The 10,000-nt window shown below is 32.7% G+C and overlaps 1 protein-coding gene across 5 annotated transcripts in view; it reads right to left on the bottom strand.

Moving 5' to 3' along the window:
• Positions 1 to 10,000, bottom strand: part of ptprfa (protein tyrosine phosphatase receptor type Fa) — a 444,470-nt gene that overhangs the window by 304,434 nt on the left and 130,036 nt on the right. The gene's annotated exons all lie outside the window — the stretch shown is intronic.

The following is a 10,000-nucleotide window of genomic DNA, read 5'->3' as shown; positions in this document are numbered from 1 at the left end:
GTGACTCACAGACACCAGCTCTGTGTTACAAACAGTTCATCCAAATTTCATTAAGGACAAGCGGTGCCAAGACTGGTGGATCTGTAGTTAAGAAGGGGACCGTCTCACATCTGCAATGCTAATGAAGATTGTGGGTCTCGCTTAATTCTCCATGTGCTCTACAGCTTCATTCCTCACCCTTCTCAAGGTTTAAAATAACAGTAAAGTCACTGTACAAATGAGATGACAAAAACGCATGGCAACAAATGTCAAGTTTCAACCACATGGTTTTTATATTACTTTCATTTTATTAAGCAATCAAGCTTTAGCTTAATGTTTTTAAGTTATGCAAACTTAATATTTTGATTATTAGGTTGAATGATGTAAGTTGAGATGACTGGAAATCTTTGTTTTATTTAACAAAATCTTTGTAAAATAAATCATAATAAATAACTAATAAATAAATACATTTTTTGACATATTTAAGAACAATTTTAGACGACACTGGTAATAACTTAAAATCATGGTGCAAAAATCAGTACACCCAAATTAATATTAATAATTCATAGGGGAAGAATATTAAATACAATTTTAATAAAGAGTAAAAATCAACAGAATCATAACAATTATTTTACATTTAGTTAACATTTTGTTTGTTTTAAAAATTTTTTTTACATTTATATATATGTACTGCTTTTTTACATTGCAACATTTATTTTTTTATTATTATAATATATGTGAAATATTTATAAGCATGTTTTATATTTATTATGTAAATGTAATGTTTATTTACTTTGAGCATTACCTTGTTTATTATTAGAATATATGTGAAATATTTATAAGCATGTTTTATATTTATTATGTTAATGTAATGTTTATTTACTTTGAGCATTACATTGTTTATTATTAGAATATATGTGAAATGTTTATAAGCATATTTTATATTTATTATGTAAATGTAATGTTTATTTACTTTGAACATTACATTGTTTATTATTAGAATATATGTGAAATGTTTATAAGCGGGGCGATGCAGTGGCACAGTAGGTAGTGCTGTCGCCTCACAGCAAGAAGGTTATTGGTTCGAGCCTCGGCTGGGTCAGTTGGCATTTCTGTGTGGAGTTTGCATGTTCTCCCTGCATGGGTTTCCAGTTTCCCCCACAGGCCAAAGACTTGCGGTACAGGTGAATTGGGTAGGCTAAATTGTAAGTAGTGTATGAGTGTGAATGAGTGTGTGTGGATGTTTCCCAGAGATGGGTTGCAGCTGGAAGGGCATCCGCTGCGTAAAAATGTGTTGGATAAGTTGCGGTTCATTCCGCTGTGGCGACCCCAGATTAATAGAGGGACTAAGCCGAAAAGAAAATGAATGAATGAATGAATATTTAGCATCCCAGGACACCTCATCACCAACACAACAACATACACTGTATTTTATTTACATTTTTTAATGATTAAAAATATTCTTTTTTCCAAGAGAGGGTACTCATGTATGCTGTTCACTATATAATTGCTGTTCACTTTTTATCATCAGTATATACACTCACCAGCCACTTTATTAGGTACACCTGTCTAACTGCTCGTTAACGCAAATTTTTAATCACATGGCAGCAACTCACTTCATTTAGGCATGTAGACATGGGCTGTTTCTCAATATGCGTTCTTCAGCGGTCATGCGTCCCAGTGTTTGCATGTAACATCATCATCAGATGCCAAAGTTCAGTTACAATACTCAAGACCGCAAGAACGGAGGACTCGTGAAACTTCCCGGATGTGTTCTTGATATTTTTATATCAGACTTGAGCACCGAACTCGCTCTAGAAGTCCCAGAAGTCATCGCGACTGGAGGTGGGAAGCACAGCATTTTATATAGATTTATTATTAAAGTTCAGAGATATAAAACTTATTTACATCAGGAGTTTCCCTAAATGAAACGGTAAAAGTAAACATTACAATGGACATCTTATTAAAGGAATAAACACATTTTTTGCTGAAATTTGTATTAAAATCTGTTTTATTTACATTGTGCAATGTATATTTATAAAGTCTTTATGCATAGTATATACTTTGAAAAGGGGAAAAACTATAAATCATTGTATGAACGCTGTAATGTTTAAATAGTTTTCCATTAAAAAATGCGTGAGGGTCATGTGACCATCAGGAAGAACGCAGCATCTCATTTCTCACAGGACGCGATCTCTGTTCTCGTGGTTTCTCGAGTTTGTTCTTCCGAGGACACCTCGGAAGACCAGTCTCCACAAGAACGCAAGTCCGTTCTCTGCGTTCTTGAAACTGAGAAACAGCCATTGTCAAGACGATCAGCTGCAGTTGAAAACAGAACATCAGAATGGGGAAGAAGGAGGATTTAAGTGACTTTGACCACAGTGTACCCATGGCTACTTCCAGCAGGATAACGCACCATGTCATAAAGCGCGAATCATCTCAGACTGGTTTCTTGAACATGACAATGAGTTCACTGTGCTCAAATGGCCTCCACAGTCACCAGATCTCAATCCAATAGAGCACCTTTGGAATGTGGTGGAACGTGAGATTCACATCATGGATGTGCAGCCGACAAATCTGCAGCAACTGCTTGATGCTATCATGTCATGGAGCAAAATCTCTGAGGAATTTTTCCAGTAGCTTGTTGAATCTCTGACATGAAGGATTAAGAGAGTTCTGAAGGCAAAAGGAGGTCCAATATGGTACTAGTAAGGTGTACCTAATAAAGTGGCCAGTGAGTGTATAGGTAAAATTTATTTAAAAGCATCCCAGGACACATCTTGTCAACATCAGCAGGATGAAAAACCAACACAACAATATAAATTGTATCTTAATTTTGAATTACACAAAAATATGTGTCATCAAAATTACCAATTGCTATTTTGCCTTTGTTTTCAGAAAAGTAATTCCAAACCTTCCCATTCCAAACAGAAGTTACACGTCCTTAAGTTAGAAGTAAAAATCTAAATTCAAAAGCACGATTAAGCCTAACTCGGTCAAGTGTGTCCAAACTCAAGCTTGACAGTGTATATGTGGCATCCAGCTCTCCCATACGTCAAGGGTGTGCATGTCTTTAAGGCTGGAGCTTTCATCTCATAGCTGATGGCATGAGGAGGAATCTTCGTCTTCTTCATGTAGACTGATAGTGCTCATCTCTGTCAGCCAGGTGCAACTCTCCACCGCACCGCTCGCCCTGCAGCTACGCAATCCACTGAGATTTGTGGCTTTCAAGTGCTCTGCGATGCTCTGAGATTTGTGGAGCGGCTGAGGGAGATTTGTGCTGCGGCAGGAATTTGCGGAGAGGGGAAACGGATCTGAGGCCGTAAATATTAGAGTAAAGGCAGGAATGGAGGCTCATTGTCTCAACAGAGCAAACTGGGGGAAATGAAGGCGTCTGGCACACTTTGGTGCAGTTTGCTTTTAACATAAATACAGGTGTAAAAAATACATGCAAAAATCTAAATACAAGGTTTCATAATAGCCAGGAAATGCTTAATGCTTAAAAAGTCAGACACAATGTTTTTTATTTGGCTTTAATGGGGATTTTAATTGTGTGACATGGTAAATATGCTTCATTTTATTTCAGATTTATTTTCTCCTTCAGCTTTTCTTATTATTTGGCCGTTCAGTCAAAATTTTGATTCATGAATCGCTGAATCAGTTGAAACTATTAACTGCTGTTCGGGCAACATAGCAAATACTTGCAATTGTATTATTATTATTATTATTATTATTATTATTATTATTATTATTGTTATTGTTGCTTTTGTTATTGTTTCTATTATTATAATTGTTATCATTATCATTAATAATAACAATAATAATAACAATAATAATAATAATAATAATAATAATAATAATAATAATAATAATGATTATAATAATAATAATGATGATATAATAATAATAATAATAATAATAATAATAATAATAATAATAAAATTATTAAACATAATAGAATAATAATAAAATTATTATTATTATCGTTATTTTTATTAGCAGTAGTAGTAGTAGTAGTAGTAGTAGTAGTAATAGTACTATTATAGTAGTTATTTATATTTTATATATTAATATTTATTGGAGTATTATTATTATTATTATTATTATTATTATTATTATTATTATTATTATTATTGTTATTATTATTATTATTATTATTATTATTATTATTATTATTATTATTTTCATTACTAATATTGTCCTTATCATTATTATTATTATTATAAGTAGTAGTAGTAGTTTTCATATTTTATATATTCATATTTATTATTATTATATTATTATTATTATTAGGCCTTTGAGTCTGTAATTTTTATGAATGAATTACTGAATCAGTCAAAACAATTTGTTAAAATGTTGCACTAACAAATATTTATAAATATATTAATTTTATTTATTATTATTATTATTATTATTATTATTATTATTATTTTTATTATTATTATTACTACTACTACTACTACTACTACTACTATTATTATTATTATTGTTGTTGTTGTTGTTGTTATTGTTATTTTATATATTGATATTTATTGAAGTTTAATTATTATCATTATTATTATTATTGTTGTTGTTGTTGTTATTATTTGGTCATTGAGAAATTTATTAATGAATTACTGAATCAGTCAAAACTAATTATTACAACGTTGTCCAAGCAACATAACAAATATGTAATTTTATTCATATTTATTTTATTGATGTATTTTATTGTATTTTAATGAAAGTGTTTAAAGTGTGTCATTTTCCCCATTTAAGTATTTAGCAGCTTCACATGAAAGATCATAGTAAATTGAAACAGTGTAGTTCAGTTTTCAGTGTAGTTCAGTTTTCAGCTCAGTTCAGTGTGGTTTAATATTCACTAGAGAGTCCAAACACTGAAGAGCAAAACCAACGATGCGCAGCTCTACAGATCCCAAACCATGCAAGCCAGTGGCAACAGCGGCAAGGAAAAAACTTCACCAATTGGGGAAAGTGAAGATTTAAAAAACCTTGAGAGAAACCAGGCTCAGTTGGGCACGACCATTTCTCCACTGGTCAAACGTCTTGTGCAGAGCTGCAGTCTAGGTGCTGAAGAAGCTGTACGTCAGAGAGACTCATCTGTCCCCGGAGCGTCACAGGTCTCATGCTCTCCACTCCTCTATGACCACCACAGCAGTTGCTCAAGATACGGCCTGGTCCAGGATTATGGAAACCTTGGGATCATCTCTTCACAGGTCTTGGATCGAATCAGTGGTGCTGCATAGTCTCTGAGGGCCTCAGGATGAGTATCCCCAGGTGGAAATAAAGAATACACTCCAGCCAATTTAGTTTATTCATTTACAGCGCGTGTAAAATTACACCCAGAGGAAACCCACGCCAACACTGGGAAAACATGCAAACTCCACACAGAAATGCCAACTGACCCAACCAGGACTCGAACCAGCGACCTTCTTGCTGTGAGGCGACAATTCTAACCACTGAGCCACCGTGTCACCTTCTTAAATATTCAACAGAAAAAAACAAGCCATGACGATACGCTGTTAAACAAGCAAATGGTCTCTCCGTTCATTCAGTAACAGCACCTTAAAAAGAAGACGGCGGCTTTTAACTCGTCTATTTAAGAACATATTACATCTAATTAGCGGTATGTTTTTGCATGATGATTCCTCTGAATGAAAAAGCCACTTGAGAGTAAAAAAATCAAGATATATCTATGAAGTGTCGCCAAAAGGCTGAAAAGTATCCTGCATTGAGTCAGTGCTGTACAAGTTTGAATGCTTTCAGAGACTGAAAAACTCAACAACTCATCTTTACAAGCCATTTACACACAGCACTAAAACCTCCGGATGGCAAGACGAGGCAATACCCACCTAAAAATCAATAACACAAAACATGGAGATAGTTCTTGACCTTGGACTGATTCAACAGTTTCATTTTTTGTACTGCAGTCGTTCCTGAGAGTGAGCAGTTTTAAAGGGATAGTTCACCCAAAAATCATCATTTACTCTCTCTCTAGTGTGGTCTGTCATTTTATTAATATTCATGGTCATATTCACATTTACATTATTTTTATTTGGCCACTGAGTCAGTCATTTTGATTCATGAATTACTGAATTAGTTGAAACTACTTGTTCCAAATAACGTCCAGACAATAGGAAATGTTATTATATTATTATTATTATTATTATTATTATTATTATTATTATTATTATTATTATTACAATCATCATCATTATTATTATCATTAATACAACTATATTATTATTATTATTATTATTATTATAGTTAATATTATTATTATTATTATTATTATTATTATTACAATCATCATTATTATCATTAATAAAATTACATTATTATTATTATTATATTTTTGTTTCATTAATATTATTATTATTATTATTATTATTATTATTATTATTACAATCATAATCATTATTATTATCATTAATACAATTATATTATTATTATTATTGTTGTTATTATTATTATTATATTTTTATTTCATCATCATCATTATTATTATTATTATTATTATTATTATTATTATTACTACAATCATCATCATAATTATTATCATTAATACAATTATATTATTATTATTATTATTATTATTATTATTATTATTATTATTATTACAATCATCATCATAATTATTATCATTAATACAATTATATTATTATTATTATTATTATTATTATTATTATTATTATTATTATTAATACAATCATCATCATCATTATTATCATTAATACAATTATATTATTATTATTATTATTATCATTATATTTTTGTTTCATTCATTATTATTATTATTATTATTATTATCATTATTATTATTATTATTATTATTATTATTATTATTATCATTATATTTTTGTTTCATTTATTATTATTATTATTATTATTATTATTATTATTATTATTATTATTATTATTACAATCATCATTATTATTATCATTAATACAATTATATTATTATTATTATCATTATTATTATTATTATTATTATTAATATTATTATTATTATTATTATTATTATTATTATTATTATTATTACTATTATTATTATTATTATTATTATTATTATTATTATTATTATTATTATTATTATTATTATTATTATTATTATTATTAATACAATCATCATCATCATTATTATCATTAATACAATTATATTATTATTAAATGATAAGCATTTGATAAATGATAAATGATAAGCATTTTTAAATTGTCCAGTGGAAAATATATTAACTTGTCCCAAAAAAAGTTCTAATTTTGTTTAAATAATGTGTCTTTAGTTATATACTTTTATTATTTTTCAGCATAACTTTTCTTTAAAAATAAAAAAAGAAGAGTGTTGGTCTGATTGGGTAGCTTTATATGGATAAGGGAATATTAACCCTATTTAAAATGATTTAAGACATAAAGCACAATAATTCAGTGACTTTATTCATTCACTCATTTTCTTTTCGGCTTAGTCTTTTCATTCATCAGAGGTCGCCACAGCGGAATGAACCGCTAACTTATCCAGCGGATGCTCTTCCAGCTGCAACCCATCACTGGGAAACATCCATACACACTCATTCACACACATACACTACGGACAATTTAATTTAATTTAATTTAATTTAATTTCATTTCATTTCATTTCATTTCATTTCATTTCATTTCATTTCATTTCATTTCATTGCATTTAATTGCATTTTAAGACACTCTATCAAACCTTTCTGAGTTTCTATCTTCTGTTGAACACAAAAGAAGATATTTTGAAGAAAGCCTGTAACCACTGACTTCCATAGTAGGAAAAACAATACATTCATTCATTTATTTTAGTCCCTTAGTCCCTTTAATTACAAGGGGTCGCCACCGCAGAATGAACCACCAACTTATCCAGCATGTTTTATACAGCGCATTCCTTTCTAGCTTCAACCCAGTACTGGGAAACATCAATACACACTCATTCACATACACACTCATACACTGCGACCAATTTAGTTTATTAAATTCACCTTTACCACATGTCTTTGGACTGTGGGGGAAACCGAAGCACCCGGTGCAAACTCACACCAGCACAGAACATGCAAACTCCACACAAAAATATCAACTGACCCAGCCAGGACTCAATCCAGCGACCTTCTTGCTGTGAGGTGACAGTGCTAACCACTGAGCCACCGTGACGCCCAAAACAAGCACAATGGAAGTCAATGGTTACAGGTTTTCAGCATGCTTCAAAATATCTTCTTTTTTGACGTTCAACAGAAGAATCTCATAGGTTTAAAGGTTTTTTGCATGAACTATCTCTTTAATTTCGCGTTCTGCACACAGAGCCCAGCATGCAGGATGATACAGTTTTTTTAATCTCTGTTTGAGGGAGGTGTGTGGTGCTTACAGGATTATGTGGCCGGAGGGGAATCTAGGGCAAAAAAAGAGACTTTTATCACACTAGCAACTAATTATTACCGGCGAGAGAGAGCGAGAGTGAGCCGAAAGTGTGTATGTGAGGAAAAAACTTAACAAGAGAGAAAAGATGAGCCCCTCAGGACACGCTATTGCAACATCCTGTGGCGCGGCCATAAAAGATTTACGAAATAACTTTGGCCCCCAGTGCAAAGTCTCAACAGTGAAGTTAATGGTGTGATTACACTAATAAGGGAAGGAATGGAGATGAACTGTGCTGCATACAGTATAATGACAGGGTGAAAACGAGGATGTGGGAGCGTGAGATAAACACAACGGCAGCGTGAGATGACGACCACACAGAGGGATTTGAGGAGAAATCCTCCACTGTTCTGCGCTCGACTGGGGCTCTTCTATTACACGGGGATGAGTGCACTACGCACTTATTGTTGATCTTTTATAGTGCTGACTTTAGACACTTACATCACACCACACATGTATGGAGAGCACGGCACTAGCAGCATCAAGGTTATAGGTTTTATTCTCAGGCAATGCATGGGCTGATTATATGTTTATGCTAATGTATTGCAAGTCAGTGTAGATAAAAGCACTAGCCGAATTCATAATGTAAATGTCATTGCTTTACATAACAAAATGTGCAAGATGACACTATTGCTTGAAATGTGGCTCATTATCAGAGAAATACAGTGTGTGTGTGTATATATTCATTCATTCATTCATTTTCTTTTCGGCTTAGTCCCTTTAATAAACTGGGGTCGCCACAGCGGAATGAACCGCCAACTTATCCAGCATATGTTATACGCATAGGTTGCCCTTCCAGCTGCAACCCATCTCTAAGAAACATCCATACACACTTATTCACACTCATACACTATGGACAATTTAACCTATCCAATTCACCTGTACCGCATGTCTTTAGACTTGTGGGGGAAACCAGAGCACCCGGAGGAAACCAACGCAAGCGCAGGGAGAACATGCAAACTCCACACAGAAACACAAACTGACCCAGCCGAGGCTCAAACCAGCGACCTTCTTGCTGTGAGGCGACAGCACTACCTAATGTGCCACCGCGTCACTCGTGTATATATTCATTCATTCATTTTCTTATCAGCTTAATCCCTTTATTAATCTGGGGTCGCCACAGCGGTATGAACCGCCAACTTATCCAGCATATGTTATACGCATAGGTTTCCCTTCCAGCTGCAACCCATCTCTAAGAAACATCCATACACACTCATTCACACTCATACACTACGGACAATTTAACCTATCCAATTCACCTGTACCGCATGTCTTTAGACTTGTGGGGGCAAATCAGTGACTTTCTTGCTGTGAGGCGACAGCACTACCTAATGCGCTACCACGTCGCTCGTGTATATATTCTTTCATTCATTTTCTTTTTGGCTTAGTCCCTCTATTAAACCGCGGTCGCAACAGTGGAATGAACCGCCAACTTATCCAGCACGTTTTTACCCAGCGGATGCCCTTCCAGCCTCAACCCATCTCTGGGAAACCGTGTATATATATATATATATATATATATATATATATATATATATATATATATATATATAAAGAAAAAGTTTGGGCACCGCTGATTTAGAGTATATGATTACATTTC

The sequence above is a fragment of the Danio aesculapii genome, chromosome 6 (genome assembly GCF_903798145.1).
Source record: "Danio aesculapii chromosome 6, fDanAes4.1, whole genome shotgun sequence".
NCBI classification, from domain to species: Eukaryota; Metazoa; Chordata; class Actinopteri; order Cypriniformes; family Danionidae; genus Danio; species Danio aesculapii.
This window is presented reverse-complemented; position numbering and strand designations above follow the sequence as displayed.